Genomic DNA, 19,786 nt, shown 5'->3' on the forward strand with positions numbered 1-19,786 from the left:
ATTTGCTTATTCTGCCATGTGGCCAAAAGCCTCCTTCTTGGGGTTTGTTTTTTGTTTTTGTTTTTACATTCTATAGTCTTTCCTACTAACTGCTAATCACGGTTAGTAGGAAACTTTCTTCCTCTCCAGCTGAGCTTGTCTAGCCTTTTGTACCGTGTCTCATTTTTTGTTCACAACCAAATTTTACACCATGACATCAGAGGGATTCCCAGAATAAGACATGGGCTTTATTATAGCTCAAACTCTGAATTAAATCTTTTTTATAGATCTTTCTCCCATGGTTAAATGTCATGAGTTAAACCATCATCAGCCAATAATAACCCTGTATCCCAACAAGATGTCTATAAAATTGAAAGAACCACAATAAAGACATCTAGGACAACTAATAAGTGGGTAGAGTTTGGGGAGGAAAAAGATTGGGTGGCACTGCCAGCAAAGCATACAATGATGTCAGCATGTCCACACTACAATAAGGGACATGGAACAACTTTCCCATCAGAAAAGGAGTTCACAGCAATGACTACTAATGACTGAGATGCAAAAATACTTACTCCTTTTTTTAATGTGGTTGATGCCTCACTCAGAGATAGATTTGTCACCTAATTATAGGCATCATATATCCAAAAAGCAACAAAGATCAGGCAACAACCAACCAGATATAACTCTTCATAGATTCTACTTTACAATCTGAACAAAAAGGAGATAACCTGTTTAATTTTAGCCAGATTATAACATGTTTGTTTATATGAAAATGGCATTGTTTGACTACTCATAGATAAGCTATTATGAAGAGCATCACATCTGTATTCTTATCATCAATCTATTTGAACATTAAAGCCTCTGGTAGGAAAAGTATAGGTGTATTCTTGACAACGGAATAGTTACCATATAAGATGACCTTGTAGACCTCCCCCTTAAATCAATCTTTTGTGATCTCGTATTTAGTTCATAGTTCAGAGCCCTGGGAATTAGTACAGCAACTAAGGGGACAGGAGGTGGCTAAAAAAGGCAGGGTTTCTGAACGATGTACAGTGATCCTCATCTTTTGGAGCTTCTGTATTTGTGAATTCACCTACTTTAGAAAATCTATCTGTAAGCCCAAAACGGATAGTCACAGCAGTCTCATAGTCATTCACAGATATACGCAGAGTAGCGAAACGTTTGATTGCTTGTTAGGCACATTCCTAGCTGAGGCTGAACAAAACAGTGCTCTGCCTTATTGTTTCAGCTCATACTGTGAACAAATGTCCTTTGTGTGGTGCATTTCATGCCACATTGTTTACATTTTTGTGCTTTATGTTGGTGATTTTACTGTTTAAAATGACCCTCACACATGGTGCGGCAGTGCTTAGTGTTCCTAAGTGTGAGGCGCTGTCATGTGCTTTAAACAGAGATTATGTGTGTTACCTAAGATTCATTCAGACTTGGGTGCTACTGCTGTTGGCTGTAAGTTCAGTATTAATGAACCAACAATGTGGTAGATCCAGAAAAAGGAAGCAGAAATTCACCAATTTTTATGCAAGGCTGCCCTGGAAAATGCTAAATTACCATTGATAGCGTCTTTCAAAGGTATAAAAAACAATGTGGACCAGGCTCGGTGGCTCATGCCTGTAATCCAAGCACTCTAGGAGGCCAAGGTGGGAGGATCGAGAGGTCAGGAGATTGAGACCTGGCCAACATGCTGAAACCCCGTCTCTACTAAAATACAAAAAATTAGCCATGCGTGGTGGTACACTCCTGTAGTCCCAACTACTTGGGAGGCTGAGGCAGGGTGATCACTTGAATCCGGAAGGCAGACGTCACGTTGAGCTGAGATCGTGCTTGCACTCCAGCCTGGTGACAGAACAAGACTTCGTCTCAAAAAAAAAAAAAAGTCACTATAAAGGAGCTAAATTTGTGGATTCATGAGATGACAACAAACAACAACAACCACAAAAGTGAAGTAGACAGTGTTATTTTGAGGCTGAAAGCCAAAAAAATTTACAGTCACATTTCCCAGGATTAGAAAAAGATCAAATCTTTTTTTAGCTAGTGCTAACTGCTCTGCACTTTCAATAGGTGATAGGGCATGAAAAATGCTAAATGTGCAGGCAAGGCAAGTTCTGTACAGGAAAAACTTAAAAGTACCTGCTAAGTGTAGGAAAGGGGTTATGTGGAAAAGCACATTTTCAACACTGATAAAACTGGTTTGCTTCACAAGTATGTTGGCAAACATATCTGTATAATACAAATAGTCTCCAAAGCTCTTGGCTTTAAATCATTCAAAGACCATGAAATTAATTATTTGTAATATGTATTTTATTCAGCTTTCTATCCTAGTGGCTGTGGAATTTTATTTTACTTATATTCTTTATGACTCTTATTCATAATAAACTATAAGCTACTCAAGGGCAGAATCCATGTATTACCTATGTTAGTATTCATGATGCCAACATATCACATTGTACATAGCAAATATCAAACAAATTTTTTTAGACGAAGTCTCACTCTGTTGCCCAGACTGGAGTGCAGTGGCTCCATCTCAGCTCACTGCAACCTCCACCTTCTGGATTCAAGCAATTCTCCTGTTTCAGCCTCCCAAGCAGCTGGGATTACAGGTGTAATGATGCCTGGCTAATTTTTGTATTTTTAGTAGAGATGGGGTTTTGCCATGTTGGCCAGGCTGGTGTTGAACTCCTGACCTCAGGTGATCCACCCATTGTGGCCTCTCAAAGTGCTGAGATTAAAGGTGTGAGCCATTGCACCTGGCCCAAACAATTTTTTGTTGAATGAAATTAATAAAGAAGTATAAAAATATAATCCATAATCTCAGAAAATAATAAAATCACTTTTTTTAAGTCATGGTCAAAGCTCACATTAAATTTCCTTGTAATTTCCCAGAGATTCAATTCTGAGTGATACTACTGTATGCATTTTAAAAAATGATTTTAGTTACATAAATAATACATGGATGCATATTTGTGGTGGAAAACTCTAACACTAAACATTAGAATAGTCTATAAGCATTAGAAATAGTGTGTAGCCATCTACCAACCTGCCAATCTCATACTACGCCCCTCTTTGAACATTTTTATATAAAATGGTTGGCAAATATAACTATAGCTAGAAAAATAGTATACAAACAAAACATGCGCACACACAGTTTTGTGGGTTTAAAAAAATGTTTATGATGTGATCCAAATACTGATTTAGGAAGTATCAGCTATCTGAAAATATAGAGTTGTATTGTGAACCGCATCCCACAAGATAGCCCACATATGTGTTCCTTCTATGCTGGCCACTCTGACTGCAATCTTTCCAAACTAAAATGTGTTTGATATTAAGGTTTTTTAAAATCAATAAGACATTACTATGACTATATTTACATGGCCTTTGTATTCTCCATTTCCTATGAATGTTCTGGGGAATTCATGAACCTGCCATCTCAGTGCACTCTTTAAAGTATTTGCTCCAAAGCAAATGTAATTTTATAGTTCAAGAAATCTCCAAGTTGAAATAAAAGGTAGATACTTATCACAACTCGGAAGCTGTCAACAGAGTGCATCCAGAGGTTAAAGAGGCTTACAAAAACCCTGGGGAACATTCATATAAGAATTCCACATCACTGGCAAGCTGAAAGGAGCAGCTTATAGTCGATTTCACAACTTGGATGGCTGCAAAGCAGTAAAAAGATCGTCTGAATTGCAGGACTGATGCCAAAAAAAGGATGTCACCATTTTGTAAAACACAAGAACCACACAGAAATAAGGAAACATCTCATGATGACTTGACATCTGCTCAAGAAGACAAGCACATTATCAATTGCTTATTAGTAAAATCACAAGGAATACACACTGCTCTAATTTCCATAAAGACATATTTAAGAGCAACTGATAGTCATTTTAATTTATTGATCCCCTCCCTTTAATGAATTTTAAAATTTTTATAAACTCAACACTTTTCTATTGCATTCATTATTATAAAGAAAACCAAATAAACCTTAAAGTAGGTCACTTGGCCTTTTATATTGTTTCCTCCCAGCTCAAAACATTTTCATCTTTTAATGGCCAACATCATCTTAGATCAGAGTTAGGCTGAATGCATGTAAGTCTCAAGACAATTTTCTGTGTGGTTTTAGCTTTCTTCCAGAAATTTAATGATTATTTGCCCATAGTAGGAAGCGATTCTACCTTCAATCAATAATCCCTTTTCCTCATGAGCCTAAAGTGAAGTTATCTTGAATGTTGGTAGGTTTGAGGAATATTCGTCATTTTTGTGGCAATAATCTGTGCATACAAAGAAAAAAAACTGTTAATGTGATTTTTTTTTTTTTTTTTTTTTTTTGGGACATAGTCTCACTCCGTCACCCAGGCTGGAGTATAGTGGCACATTCTTGGCTCACTGCAACCGCCACCTCCTGAGTTCAAGCAATTCTTTTGTCTCAACCTCCTGAGTAGCTTGGATTACAGGTGTGCGCTACCACACCTGGCTAATTTTTGTATTTTTAGTAGAGATGGGGTTTCATCATGTTGGTCGGGCTGGTCTTGAACTCCTCACCTCGTGATCCACCCGTCTCAGCCTCCCAAAGTGCTGGGATTACAGGCATGAGCCACCACACCTGGCCCAATTTTTTTAACAAAGCTTACTGGGCACCAACTCTTGTTATGAGAACTTAGCAGATAAATGATAGAAGCCCAAAGTAGGGAAGACAGTTCCTTCTACCAAAATGGCTTCCGATACAGAGCTATAACTATACTGGGTGGCACTTAGTAAAATAAGTAATTTAGAGTATTATTTTAAAAAAAAAAAAATACATGTATTTGGAAGACAAATCATGAAGAAATTAGACTTTCAGGAATCCTTGTACAAAAAGGAAGAATTAGGTTTTGCCTTGAGTTCGTGTGAGCCAGCATTTGGGGAAGCAAGGACATCATGTACACTGGGAATGAGCAGTATTCTTGCTGGAGAGGAGTTGGCAGAAAGAAGAGAAACAGAAATATGGTAGATGTAGGAAGAAGGAGGCTAATTGAAGGATGTCATGTGACAGAAAACTACAAAGATAGGTGAGATAGATAATATCTCATTTCAAATGCCATGTGCCAGAAAACTACAAAGATAGGTGAGATAAATGATACACACATACATACATACATACATACATAAAAGATTCACTTGGTCATTTATTCACTATACTCAGCAAAATATTTTCAAATGTTTAGCAGGTTGGCTTTGTGTAGGTAAAGCTGTCTCACTGGAATTGAATAAAATTGGAGACAACTAAACAGAAAGGGCCAAAACAACAAGCAAAAAAAAAACCCTATGTATTTAAGAAAAAACAAACAAAAACAAAAGTCTGAAGATTTCATTGCTTATGGTAGTGAATAAACAAATTGATTCAGACTTAGGAATGTGAGCACAAGCTCTGAGCAGTCAGGTTGTGGGCTCATGAATCCAGGCCAAGGGAATGAAGGATTAGACTCTCTACAAGAGTTTGAGCCCTGAATGATCAGGACATTTCACCAAAAAGGGTGACGAAAGATCAGAATAGAAGTATGAAGGATGAGTGGTGAGTAGCAAATAGCAGGAGGTGTTGTCACTGTTAGAGGCTTGTGACTGTAAGCTGCCCAGGTTCTTGGCATTTTAAACAAAGATTTGAACAAAACGCCCAGCAAAGCAGAGTAAGAATGAAGCAACAGAAGAATGAAAGCCGGGATTTATTGAAAATGAAAGTACACTCCACAGCGTGAGAGCAGGCCCTAGCAGCAGCTCAGTGGCGAGATACAGGATCTTCTTGGGTCCGAATACATCCCCCCAAGTTTCCCATTGGCCACTTCATGCTCACTTCATGTAAATGAAGTGGTAGCCCGCAATCAGTCTGATCTGTTGCCGAAAGCAGCCAACCAGAGGCTGAAGTGAAGTTACAGAGGTCACATTCCTGTGAAAACAGGAAGGTCACATTCCTTCTCCAGGGTGAAGTTACAAAGTTGTACTTCTATGCAAATGAGAACTCCACCCACAATCAGCCTGATTTGGCGCGGACAAGCCAATTTCCCATCTGCCACGCAGAAAAGGTGAGAGGTTTGCAAAGGGAATAGCCTCTGGTCCTTTAGTTACTTAGTCATGGAAAGTCAGGGTTTTCCTTTCAATGTAGTTCTAGGAAGTCAGGGTGAAACAGCCTTAGTTTCCCTGTCTCCAGACCCTATTCTCCTACCTCAGTGTAAGTGCCTTTATGAGCAAAGCTCTTAAAGTAGCTCAGAAACAGCCCCAGAGGGCCCTATGCAGCCTGTGACAGTGGTCAGGCCTAAGCCTCCGCACATAGAAAATGAGGAACCCCTGAATGGGGAGGAGATTCAGCAAACCGAGAGGGAAGTGGTTTCCAACCCCAAAAGTCCAGAAATCTGATGGAACTCTTGCTATGAATCCAGATACTCTGATGTCACCCAGACACATTCACACTTAGAACAAATGTCAGCTATGGGACTCTTGAGCAATTGTCCTCTTGACAAAAGTATTTCCCAGCCCAATTCTGAGACTCAAGTACACATTTCACAATTCCCATGACCTTCCCTGAGAAACGTACTAACTTTACTCAGAGCTGAAGTTTCCTTACGTAATAGATCTACAAAGACTTCTCATTTGCTTAGCAAATTGCTACAAGGCTTTGAACAATTTTTTCCCTACCCCATATTTACTGCCAAGAAAATATTGTTAATAATTTTGTAGATAGATCTTTTTATGGCTCTTTCAAAGTGACCAGATAAAATATCATGTTACTATAGTATCTTTAAAAATTATGTACCCACCACATAAAGATTCATAGATATTTTCAGAAAGAAATAAAATGTCTTCAGTTAGTAAAGGAGTGTGTACTACTAGTTCTGTTTTAAATAAATGTGAGAGTGCAATGGAAAAAGAAAGAGACCAAAGGAGTATTTTGGGAGTCAAGGGACTCAGGGACTATGTTTCTAAAACTGGAAATGTTTCACAGATCAAGAAACTTTAATCTGCTCGAACCTAGATACACATTTTAAGTTCCCTCCAATGCATTTTTTCATAACTTCTGTCTCAGGATACAAAAGTAGAGGATACTTTCAATTACTTAAAGTTATAGCAAAGATAGCATTAAATTTTTATGCTAGCATTTGCTTATTACCTATTTTTAACAGGAAGTTAACTTTGTATCTAAAGAGCAAGACTATTGTCTATCATGTCAGATTTCTGTGTTGCAGTAAGACATGCTATAAACTTCATTCTAAACACAAGCAGTGTGCTAAACTACCAGTGTCCTTTTTTGATTTCACAAGCACAATTTAGAAACAGCATCAGTCATTTGAGTCCTGGCCAAATAATTTTAAGTTCCCAGAACTTGAAAGGATCACCCGGAACTTTCAGTTAAATAAGTCAACAAAGTTGTATTTAAGGCCAGCACAACAAATAGGCTCACTTTATTGTGAATCTCATGAAGCAAAGAAAGTATATTCTTTCTGTGAAACTTCACCATTGGGTTTCATGCAGCGTCACACTGTTGCTGCACAAGCACAACTGAGCAGCAGGGTCTGAGAGAACATGGTGCCAACAGAAGGAATGTGTAGTACGTGGGCCCCAGGGAGCACACGTCCTTCTAGAATCTGCAGAACTTGGACCAAATTACCTGCACTCACTGCACTGCTGTCTCCTCATTTGGAAATGAAATATGAGGAATGTATACTTTCTAAGATCCCCTTCAGTTTTAAAACCCTATTAGACCATAAATCCTGCAAGTAAGAGACCCAACTTAAAGAGGCAGTCTCCATCTTGTCAACATGACTTAGCCAGAACTGAGAACAGTGTCTTACAATGGCCAGCTGAAAGGAGGACAGGAGAGGAGGAGGAACAGAAACATTTATCAAGTAACTTCTATGTCCGTGGCCAAGAACTGGCTGCACATTTATTACAAACATTACATTGTATTTCATCCTCACAACAACCTGTGTTTGTACTATTTTGATTGCGATCTTATACCTACTTCAAGTTGGGTAAACTGAGGCAGGGAGAGGCCAATGAATGACGAGAGCCTACAGAGTCAAAAGCAAAATGTGATTTGAATAATGATGCAGATGGCTTTATGGTTGCCTTTACTGTCCAGGCCACTGACAATTATATTCAGTACTGTATATATGTAGCTCCAGGGTAGTTCATTTGAGAGATGAACACATATACACATACATCGGAAGGAATAAACTACAATGAGCTGAGAAAATAGATGTGATTTTCAGCTGTGCACTAAACTTTTGCTCTCTGTTGGATCCCCTCTGAAACCACAGTAAATCAATCATCTGGCATCCTTTGAAGGTCTTGCATGGGTCAGCAGGGACTCCTGTTTCTGGCTTGTAACGAAGCCTGCTCTGCAGTGGCCTCAGAGCTGCTGCTGTAGCTCTGAGTGTCACTGTGCCAGCACGGGTTCCCATTATCTCTTTTAAAACTTTAGATGTTCCAAAGTCGCACTCTGTTTCATAAGCTTTGACCCACAGTTGAGAGGAAAGAGGAGGAGGTGGAGATAATGACCTACAGGGCTTTGTTTTGAAATCCTCCCTGCAATTTGTCCTGAGCCACATCTGATCTTGGATATCAGAAGGTTCCAAATCTGATCTTGATTATCTCAGAAATTATTACCATTTAGTGAATATCACAGCCTCCTTACAGTGCGTTTTATACTCTTTTGGTGGGATTACAAAGCCATTTGAGAATTATGAAAATGCTAGAAAATGCCCAGATGCGTATAGTACCAAAACTTTGCATACGTTATATCAGGTTTTTAGCAGATTGATACTTAACAGACCTAAGGTATCACAAAGATAGTCCTAGGAGTTGTATTTGCTGTTGTTTACAAAGGTCGTATTTAAGCCTATAATTTTCTCCATAATGTAAACATCTAACCCCAAAGGGCAAGCCACCGACCATTATCTCTCAGCCTGGACTCAAGCAAGTGTCTCTTAATTGGTCCCTGGCTGTGGTCTGTTCAAAACAGCAAGCAGAGACCATCCTTCTTATGTGCATGGTTCTCTAGGAGCTTCCCAACATATTTAGAATAAAATTCTGACTCACTACCCAAGCCTACAAGTCAGCCTTCACCCACCTCGCCAACCCCATTTCTGCCTCATCTGCCCATTCATCAGTGGCTTTCTTATGCTTCCTTGAATGGGGTAAGTTTATTCCATTCTCCAGATCTTTGCAACTGATCTCTCCTCTACCTATTCCCTCCTCCCTGAGAGCCACATGTCACAGTTCTTCTCCTTGTTCAGGTCTCTAAATAAACTTGACCTACCCAGAGAGTTCTGTATCCAGAATAATAGCATTCTTGCAATCTACCTTTCACTGGCTATCATCTTTTCCCAGTTTTATTTTTTGAGTATTATATTACTTATATGTGTGTATGTTAATAATATATATTCATACAATAAAAGGTAAACTATGTGTCCTTTTAAACACATAAAAGAAATGTGTCTGTCTTGTTAATAAGTAATCCCCAGCACCTTAGGTTTTTACCCCACTTATTAAATAAATGAATGAACATAAAAATGATTTTTAAATAGGCTCAGCATATTCATCTACCAATACCAACACTAAATAAATATACTCATACCTTGGAATCCACAGGTATTCGTTCCAGGGTCTCCATAAAGAGCAAAATCCATAGATATTCAAATTCTTTATATAAAATGATGTAGTATTTGCTTATAACCTACACACATCCTCTTGTATACTTTGAATCATCTCTAGATAATTTATAATACCTAATACTATGTAAATGTCATGCAAATAACTGTTATACTGTATTTTTTAATTTTGCTTTTTTTTTACTGTAGTGTTTTTCTTTATTAGGTTTTACTTTTCAATGTTTTCAATTCATGGTTGGTTGAATCCACACATGAAGAACTCATGGGCCTACTGTATTAACCTCCTTGGCATTCCTCTCCCTCTTGAATCCATCTAATTCAACTTAAAAAAGAATTATAACTACTTATTGCCAGCTAAAATGAACTCACAATCAACTACACTGAAAATGTAAGTTTCCAAGAAAGATGATTGATTGCAAAAAGAAAACTAATTTATGGGGTTCTACTTCTATAATTATTCTTCTTCTGTATTGGCCCATATGCTTCTAAAAGGCAACAGAATGTAGAGTATGCACAGAGTCAATGTGACAAGAAAGATAGAACCCCCAGTAAGTCATTGGCTGTGATTATACGTGAAGTCACTTTTGCTTAGCCCTTGAATTTTCAGACCTTTCTTTTGTGAATACAGCATAATATAGGGGTCTCTACCTTAATAAATACACTGTGTCTTGTAGAATGACAGATACCCCATCATTTCAGAGAGTTTCCTCCACACTCACATTTCAGCTGCACTTCCAGAAGACTATTTAAGCATTCTTCAAGACTGGCTGTCTCTAGGTAAATCAGTACCTGATATGAGTAGATCATCAGTCACAGGTTCACTCGGCACCTCCTTCACTATGAAAAGCATTCCTTGTCAATTGCTATGCTGTGTGGAATTCCGTGTCTATGTATCCGACATTCAACAAGTTCCCAGGTAATAATGCTGGTTGAGGCTCCACAGGTAGGAAAGGCAAATCCATGCCCAGAATAAGTTTCTATCCCTGCCGTGAATAACTGCTGGCCCTTTCAGGAAGGAAGAGGTCCAATGCATTTGACTTGCACTGAGTATCTGGTTGGCTTCTTTAAATAATAGTGCCATATCTTGGGCTCAGTATTGGTCCCTGTTGATGACTTTCAGAGGCAGCCAGATCAGACTTGGGAAGTAGAAGTCGCATTGTTCGATTCACATCTATCTCTACCACCATGATAACTCCTGTCACATGTCTCTCATCCCAATTCTGGGGTAGTCAGTGACGGAAGCTGGATAATGTCAGTTGACTGAGTCATCTTGTCTGCTTGGTCCATTAGTGTTTCTTAATTGGGGGAAACTTTCCAGTGGGAGTTAATTTATAGTTGTTAAGTTCCCACACTGTGTACCACTCCTATTTCCCTATTCACATATCAGTACCCAAGACCTCCTTATCCTTCTCACGCACCTGAGCAGAAAGCCAGGCCACTGGCCACCACCCAAGAATCTGTATATATCCTTACCTTGCACCATTTGTCCTTCCAAACCAGGTACACTGCTCACAGCTCTACCCATTAAGACAGCTCCAATTAGGCCTATCCCTGAATGTGGCAGTGATGTAGCCACTGTCCGCTGTCAGCTTGTAACCGTGGAACAAATTAATCAACTCATCTGTAAAGCAAGTTTAGGCTTTTGCCTTCATTTTTCAGCTGGTGTCATGGAACCTTCCCCTTGCCATGTGGTCAAAGGTAGAGGCAGAGCAGTGGCAGGGGTTCAACTGCAGGAGATGACATGGGGGGTCTGGGCTACATGCTCAAATTGCTTATGCAAGTCCTCTGATCCTGCTCCATCTCAATCCCAGATTGTGTCATTAAAATGGACTGCTGCTGGGCCTATGCAACTTTATGATTTGGTGAGCCCAACAGAATGCACCTCATGAGCAGTTCTGGATACACAGTCACCTGGTGTTTTAGGGCCAAGTATTCCCTGTTACCAGGGCTCAGTAACATGTCAACGGCTATTTCTTAAAGGATTTATGCTTCTCTGACGCTGTTGGCATGGCTTTGCTCATTCCAGAATCCCAGGGGCCTGGATTGTGATTCTTACACTGATGCTTGCGACTCTCTGCAGTGTCAGATCACTATGTACTTGCGGCTCTGAGTGAAGGATAAAGGAGGCCAGTTTGAGTCACAGTGCCCGAGAAGACTATGCGATCTAAGAAATGTTCAGCAAGGCCATTGGGGAATCCTTGAACCAAAACTGAACATCAGAGAGGTCCCTTGTCTCCTAGAAATAGACTTGCCTTCATATATCTGCCACACTTAGGCACTGACTGGAAGTATCCCAAAGTAGCATGGCATTGGCACAAACACAGTGATGAATTTCAGATCACAGAAGCTGGTCAGTTTTTGCCCCTGTAGTCAGAAATTTTTGAGGCGCACTCTTTTGGCCTCCCTGAAACCTAAACATTTCAACAATAACATGCACAAATAAACTGTGATATATTGATTCAGTGAAATACTACACAGCAATGAAAATCAAGTTACTGCTACACACAACATCATAAATTAATCACACATAATGTTGCCTAAAACAATCTAAGCCCAAAAGAAGACATACTAATGCTACATGATTACATTTTATGTTCAAAAGCAGACAAAACTAATCTATAATGTTAGGGGCCCAGGTAGTGACTACTTCTGGAGAGAAAGGTAGAGGGGTCACAGGGACAGAGTACATAAGGATCTTTTGAGTTCCTGATACTATTCTTTTTTTCTTTTTCTCTCTGATTCTGAATTCAGGGAACCTGATACCATTCTATTCTTGATCCAGGAAATGATTAAACAGATATATTCATTTTGTAATAGTTGTCAAGCTCTATACTTCTTTTCACTCTTTTATGTTATATATTTCAATAAAAATTATTTAAGTAAGCAAATATATACATTGTAGACTCCTTATTTTTAGTTTTCATAAAAATTACCTCAACAATTAATCCATACGTATATTTATACAAATTCATATGAGCTTATCTGCAGGCAGAATCCTGAAAGTGAATTTACTGATCAATATGAAGTTAGAAATTCCAAAATTAAATATTATTTTGCCTTCCAAAAAAGTTATGCCAATATTTATTCCTATCCACACACTAACATTGAATATTATCAATCATTTTAACTTGATGTTAATCTTACAGGCAAATACTGGAATCTTGCTGCTTATAGGTACAATATACTTTGATGATCACTAGAATATTTTCATATGTCTATTTGAAATTCATATTGCTTCATCTGTCAACCCCATGTTCATTGTTTGTGTGCATTTTTGTACTAGGTTGTCTTTTTCTTGGGAATAGTAGAAACTCTAGGAATATTTACCTTTTATCTCATGAGAACAACCTGGTTTATAATACTTAACGTTGTTACAACAAAGAGAAAATTTAGCGTTTTGTCACAGTGGCAGAAGAGCATGTGATTGAATCCTGTAAAAGTAGTATCAGATTTTTAAGGATATGTAAAAGGTAACAGTGGAAGGTGAAAATGTGGTTTAGGAATCAATTGTAACCATATTTTATTTTGTTTGAGACTATGCCCTTATCTTCTAGGAGTCTGTTGCCACTCGATTCTTGCAGTAATATTGAAAAGAGATTTTGCAGAGGCTTTAAAAGGCAGGGGGTGTGAATTAGGCTTGAACAATTACTCAGGTCATCCTCATCTATTGCTTGATAGCCAATAACAGAAAGATAAAAGTCATTCACATTTTCTATCTTTTGATTATTCTTCCACCATTTTCCCAAAGTTCATAATTATTTCTTTTCCTATAGTTGCTCTACCGTAACTATTATTTTACGTTCATACGTTTACAACCATAGAGCTCAAAATCTTTCAAAAAGTGCTAAAAATCAGGAAGAATTATTTTAATGACATTGTGATTCTATTTGATGGAGCTAAGAGGAAGCTGACAATATCTTTATCATGTTTTCCTACCCATTCTGTTTTTCAGATTTAGTGCATAGCAAATTTCCCTTAAGTAATAGGTTTTTTTAATGTGTTCAAGAGGTTGGAATGTCTATTTCAAAGTCTAATTTTCTATTTTCTATTATGTTTCTTCCAACATTTACGATCTCAAACACAAAGCCTTCAAATGTCTGACTTAATTTTCTGTTTTCATCTTGATTTTTTTTTTATCATATGGAAGAAATACCCATTAGACTCATCGTAGAAATATTCGTCATTGTTGTTAGCTGTGATTCACAGATTTTAAGATAGACATCATTTCACATGTTAATCTCTCTGAAATTAAATTGGAGAACGTCTTACAGCTTATAGCATGTCATAGTTTAAATGGCAGTGTTTAATTTATTTACTGTTAATGTTACATAAAATAGCAGTGCACATTACAACTAATAAGTCTTAAATTTGATGAGATTCAATAATAGCTCACTTTGTAAAACCATTGAACTTTTGTTCAAGTTCAGCCTTTCCTGTCTAACTTTTGCTCTAGTGATTCGATTTTTGGCACTAAAACAGAAACTTTCAGTCTCTCTAGCAATCAAATCAGAGGAGCTTAGCTGTTAAAGTTTCTTTGTGGGGCTATAAAATGCCTGCCTGAAATGTGTGAACAATTACGGTGATGTGATTGTTGGAGCCAGTTATTCGTTTGCGACTTGGGAAAGTATTATTAAAGTAATGATAATATTTTTCCCTTTAATACTTAGAGGTCTTTAATCCAAATAATCCCTTGAATGTTTTACAGACTCTACAGATCAGAATTACATCTGCTCCTAATGAAAAGGAAAAGCCTGGTGACTACTTCTGATAAGGAAAGGTGATGCTATATCGTGAGAATGAGTGTGGAGTAAGAGTTCATCCTGAGCCATGCAATAAAGAAAACTGGTAAGGAAGTGTATGCTTGTTATTAGAACTTCACCAGGACAGCATGGCAGACTTTAAATCTTAACTACTAACTCTGGGTTTTTGCAAAACTGAGCCCTCTGCTTTGCATACTCCACTTTTTTCCTTTATTTTACCTCTTTTGCTTGTTAATTACAACGTTTGTCTCAGTTTTGCAATTATTTCTTCTGGGCAACCTCCCTCAATATACCAAAATAGGTAGGAGCATTCGATTAAACACTACTTGGTGTCCTATACCTAATCTTTAGCAAACTGAATTACAGTTGTGTGTATAGTGGTCTATGCTCCCCACTAGACTACATGCTTTTTTAAGACAAGGAATATCATGCACCATTGTATATCAATTGTTCAGCACAGAACTGGCCCACATAGATGCTAACTGAATAGTTCTTGAATGAGTGAATAAATTTATGACTGGCCATCTGGTCTAAAGTTACTCTCAGAAAGCAAAGAAACAAACCCACGGCTAATTATTCTGACAATCTCATATTCCTAAAGCTATATCCACATAGGTGAAGCTGACAAAAGAAAACCAAGTCAGCTTGTGATGTACCTCAACCTAAGTTCAGTGATCTTACCTCAGGGACAGAAGTTAGCTGACTACCTCAATTCACTCTCAAATGTTTTTCAAATCTTGAGAAAATAAATGTTTGGTTTTTTTATGACACTCACAAATAAATAGTAATTACCTAGCCCAAGTATGATGTGTACTGTTTTATCTGCTATTTAGTCTACTACCAAGCTGATCCCAAGGAAAATCCTATAAAGACAATTTTCCATTGCTTATGCCCTTGTCTAGTACTGTAATTGAGAGTATGTAGGTATAGAAAATATAGAAGCAGCAGCCAAGCCATTTGGTTGGCACTTTACATAGGCATGACTGTGAGAAAGTTCATCCTGCATGCACAGTGAACTCCGGGTACAACACAGGCAAGATGCCATAAGCCGAACAACATGGAAATGTGCACAAAGTCCTTGATAAAACCACAGAGAAAAGCCAGCAAGTGTCGCCACACCCAAGAATCATGACAATAAAATAATCCAAACACACCCCAGAGCTCTTTAATTTATTGTTTTGTTTTTAGTATTTTCCCCTTTTCTCTTGGTTTAAAGGATTCTTGATTTCAGTAGCTAACCAAGTCAATAATGCATAATTACTGCTAAACTAGAAAAATATATGCAAGTAGTCATTTTTACAATGAAAGAAAAAACCTACCACATCAACATCTTTTCTTCTAATGGTGCTTCTCAAACCAACATTTAAAAATTGTTCACATTGTGGGAAAGCAAAACAATAGTAATTGTGTCACAGAAAATCGGAGCCTGGTCTTCTTCATTATCTTGCACTACTAAGAAAGTAATCTTGTTCAGTACTTTTTAAATCTCTAAGCCAGATAAATAGCAATTTCTTTATATTTTACTTTAACAAATACATAATACACAATTAGTTAATGCGCAATCATGGGAATAGGTGCAATAAGGGATCCATGTGAATCCACCTTCCAGACCCTGCTTTAGTGCTTTCTTTGATTTCCTCAATTATTATAATCATGACTAATTAGCTGATTATCACAGAACAATTAAATCTTGCAAACAGTACAGTAATATGCTTACAGAAATTTTTATTCTTGTGTATGTTCAGCAGATTTTAACTTAAAATTTGTGTGTGTGTGTGTGTGTGTGTGTGTGTGCGTGTGTGTATGTGTGTGTCCAAGATTCGGATAGGGACAACACTGTATTCTAAACAAAATATGCAAAACTTGATACCACAATCTGTCTCTTCTTCTCCCTGGTACTCAGGTTGAATTTTTCCATACAAACTGGATTTTTTCCCAATGACCAAGAAACAAGCTGATGTAATGTTCATTTTCAATTCAAACTTGGCATTAGAAAGACAACAAAGTGAAAGCCAGTTTCTTCCAAAAACTAATAAAAACATGAGTTGTGTCAAATACCCCTAAATATATTGGGCAGCCCATGAGCAGTCACTTAGTGTGTAAACATAGGGCAGATCTCTCCTCTTCAACAAGACTGTATCTACATGAAGTGTATTTTACATAAAATCTAGAAGGTCCCACCACATGCCATATAATGCCCATATTTCCTGTCCCCAGTCCATAACTGAAGACAGGAGATGCTCCACAGTACATTCTAAACCACCCTAGTATAAGGATGCTTTAGAGCAGGCGTCCCCAAACTATGGCCCGCAGGCCGCATGTGGCCCCCTGAGGCCATTTATCTGGCCCCCCGCCGCACTTCAGGAAGGGGCACCTCTTTCACTGGTGGTCAGTGAGAGGAGCACAGTATGTGGCAGCCCTCCAACAATCTGAGGGACAGTGAACTGGCCCCCTGTGTAAAAAGTTTGGGGACGCCTGCTTTAGAGAATCAACACTGTTCTGTGTGACAACACAGCTTACTCCAAGTTAATCTGATTTACTTTGTGTGACAACTGCCACCCCAAACATGTTTAAATTAAAACTGTTAGATGGAAATCTTAAAATTCTACTTTTTAAACTGATAAGAACAGATACTACACTTGATCTTAGCCAAAATTCTACTTTTTAAAAGACCTCCCTTGAGAGATTTTAAGAAATCTGGGAAAAGGAGACTTTTTGAGGAATCTTACCAATTGCTTGGTACTTACACAACTAGATATTTAGAAACAGTGTTTTAGATCTTAAAATAATGAAAATAAAATAACTGGCAATCACACCATCAAGTCTATTTTAGGTTTTAACAATGGTGAGCAAGCTTTTGATACACACAAGGAAAGCATGTACTCTCTTTTAGAGTCTGTTTTTCAAAGCAAATGGTGGTCATGGTTGTATACATTGAGTATGACTATCAAGATTCTTTTTTTTTCTTTCTTTCTTTTTTTCCTTTTGAGAAGGAGTCTTGCCTGTCACCCAGGCTGTAGTGCAATGGCTCCATCTCAGCTCACTGTAACCTCTGCCTCCTGGGTTCGAGCAATTCTCCTGCCTCAGCCTCCTGAGTAGCTGGGATTACAGGCACACACCACCATGTGCGGCTAATTTTTTGTATCTTTAGTAGAGACAGGGTTTCACAATGTTGGCTAGGCTGGTCTTGAACTCCTGACCTTGTGATCTGTCCACCTCCACCTCCCAAAGTGTATCAAGATTCATTCTATATGTGGAGTTAGAGAGTAGCTGCCTGTTTTTCTCCAACTCCTCATAACAACCCCAAGAGTCTCCCATGATAACAGCGTGTACTACTTATCCCAACTCTTAAACTAGCATTCCTGGTAAATTAGACTACAAAGGCAAGTATATGATCTCGAGAAAAGCAATCAAAATGCACTTTGTCCAGTGTGGGGCTATCAGAGACAGCAGCAGAAGAATCTTTGATGAGCTTCCAGCCTTTAGCACAAAAAAATGTTTTCCAGTTTAATAAATTCAAATGACGGAACCCTGGGTGTATCAAATAAACTTAACAGGCATAAGGAGTAAAGAAGAGCAGCAGAGACCGGGCCTGGTGGCTCACACCTGTAATCCCAGCACTTTGGGAGGCCAAGGCGGTTGGATCACAAGGTCAAGAGATCGAGACCATGGTGAAACCCCGTCTCTACTAAAAAAAAAATACAAAATTAGCTGGGCACGGTGGCACGCACCTATAGTCTCAGCGACTCGGGAGACTGAGGCAAGAGAATTGCTTGAACCTGGTAAGCGGAGGTTGCAGTTAGCCAAGATCGCGCTACTGCCCTCCAGCCTGGCTCCCGGCGACACAGTGAGACTTTGTCTCAAAATAAAAAATAAAAATAAAAAAAGAAAGAAAGAAACAAAAGAAGAGCAGGAGATAGCCCAGCATCCATTAGGTCATGAAAATATAAGAACATCAGAATTCCAATGCCTGGCATCTATGAGAAGCACCTGAGTTGAGGAGGTTATAACTGTCAAGTAACCACCCTGCTGCCATTAATCATTCCAAATCAACATGGGGAGGAAGGGTGTGAGGCCAATCTCCCATTTTATAAGTGGTGAACACAATACCATTATGTGAGAATCATCCAAGGTTGAAGGTCACAGAAAGAAAGAGCAGGAACAAGCCCGCAGGACTCCTAGATGCTAAATTAGTGAGTCTGTCCGCCGTCCTTCCTTACACATCTATGAGCCACCTGTGAACACAGGATCAAAGTCTCGTGGGCACGTAATGAATGTGATAGGACAGTGCAGCTCTACAACCACAGGTAAGAAAATTACTACTTGCAAATTCATATGCCGTTGTGCTTGTTTTATTGTGTTAGTTTTTTATATCTTTTTTCCCTATTCTCTGGAGTTTGTGCAAGCTTCTCCATTGTATATTCTCCTGTTCTTCTTTTGTTCTTTCACCAGGGGATTTAATACGGACTTGCCATAAAAGTTATCTACACAAGAACTCAGAACATGATCTAGGTAGTCTTCTTGTGAGGAGACAGGCATACCTCAGTGAAGCATGTATTTTTTCATCTGGAGCTATGGTTTTAGTGCTTACTAACAGAATTAGGAAAGCCAAGACAATACAAATCCCAGATAAGATTGGAGAAGAGAAAAAAAAAGTCTGTAATACTAATGTTGAGAGAGTGAGCATGCTGCTAGAATTGTGAATCCATTATTGTTTTTAAGCTGGAGTCTTGACGGCTTGACTAATCAAAATAAAGAATAATGAAGTCACTTTGAAGGCAAGAACTCACAAAAGCAGAAATTGAGATATTGACCTGTTAGAACCAGAAATGCCAGCATGGGGGTTGGGAGTATTTGAAATTCACATCTTTTTTTTATTTAATTGTACTTTAAATTCTGGGATACAGATCTTGCAGTATTGTTGCATAGGCACGTATATGCCATGGTGGTTTGTGATCTCCATCTCCCCGTCACCTACATCAGGCATTTCTCCCCATGTTATCCCTCCCCGGCCTCCCCACCCCTGCTGTCCCTCCCCTAGTCCTCCACCCCACAACAGACCCCAGTGTGTGATGTTCTCCTCCCTGTACCCATGTGTTCTCATTGTTCAACACCCACCTATGAGTGAGAACATGCAGTGTTTGGTTTTCTGGTCTTGTGTCAGTTTGCTAAAAATGATGGTTTCCAGATTCATCCATGTCCCTACAAAGGAAATTAACTCATCATTTTTCATGGCTGCATAGTACTCCATGGTGTATATGTGCCACATTTTCTTTGTCCAGTCTATGATTGATGGGCATATCGGTTGGTTCCAGGTCTTTGCTATTGTAAACAGTGCTGCAATGAACATATGTGTAGATGTGTCTTTATAATGTAACAATTTATGATCTT

Source organism: Saimiri boliviensis, chromosome 15 (assembly GCF_048565385.1).
Source record: "Saimiri boliviensis isolate mSaiBol1 chromosome 15, mSaiBol1.pri, whole genome shotgun sequence".
Lineage (NCBI taxonomy): Eukaryota > Metazoa > Chordata > Mammalia > Primates > Cebidae > Saimiri > Saimiri boliviensis.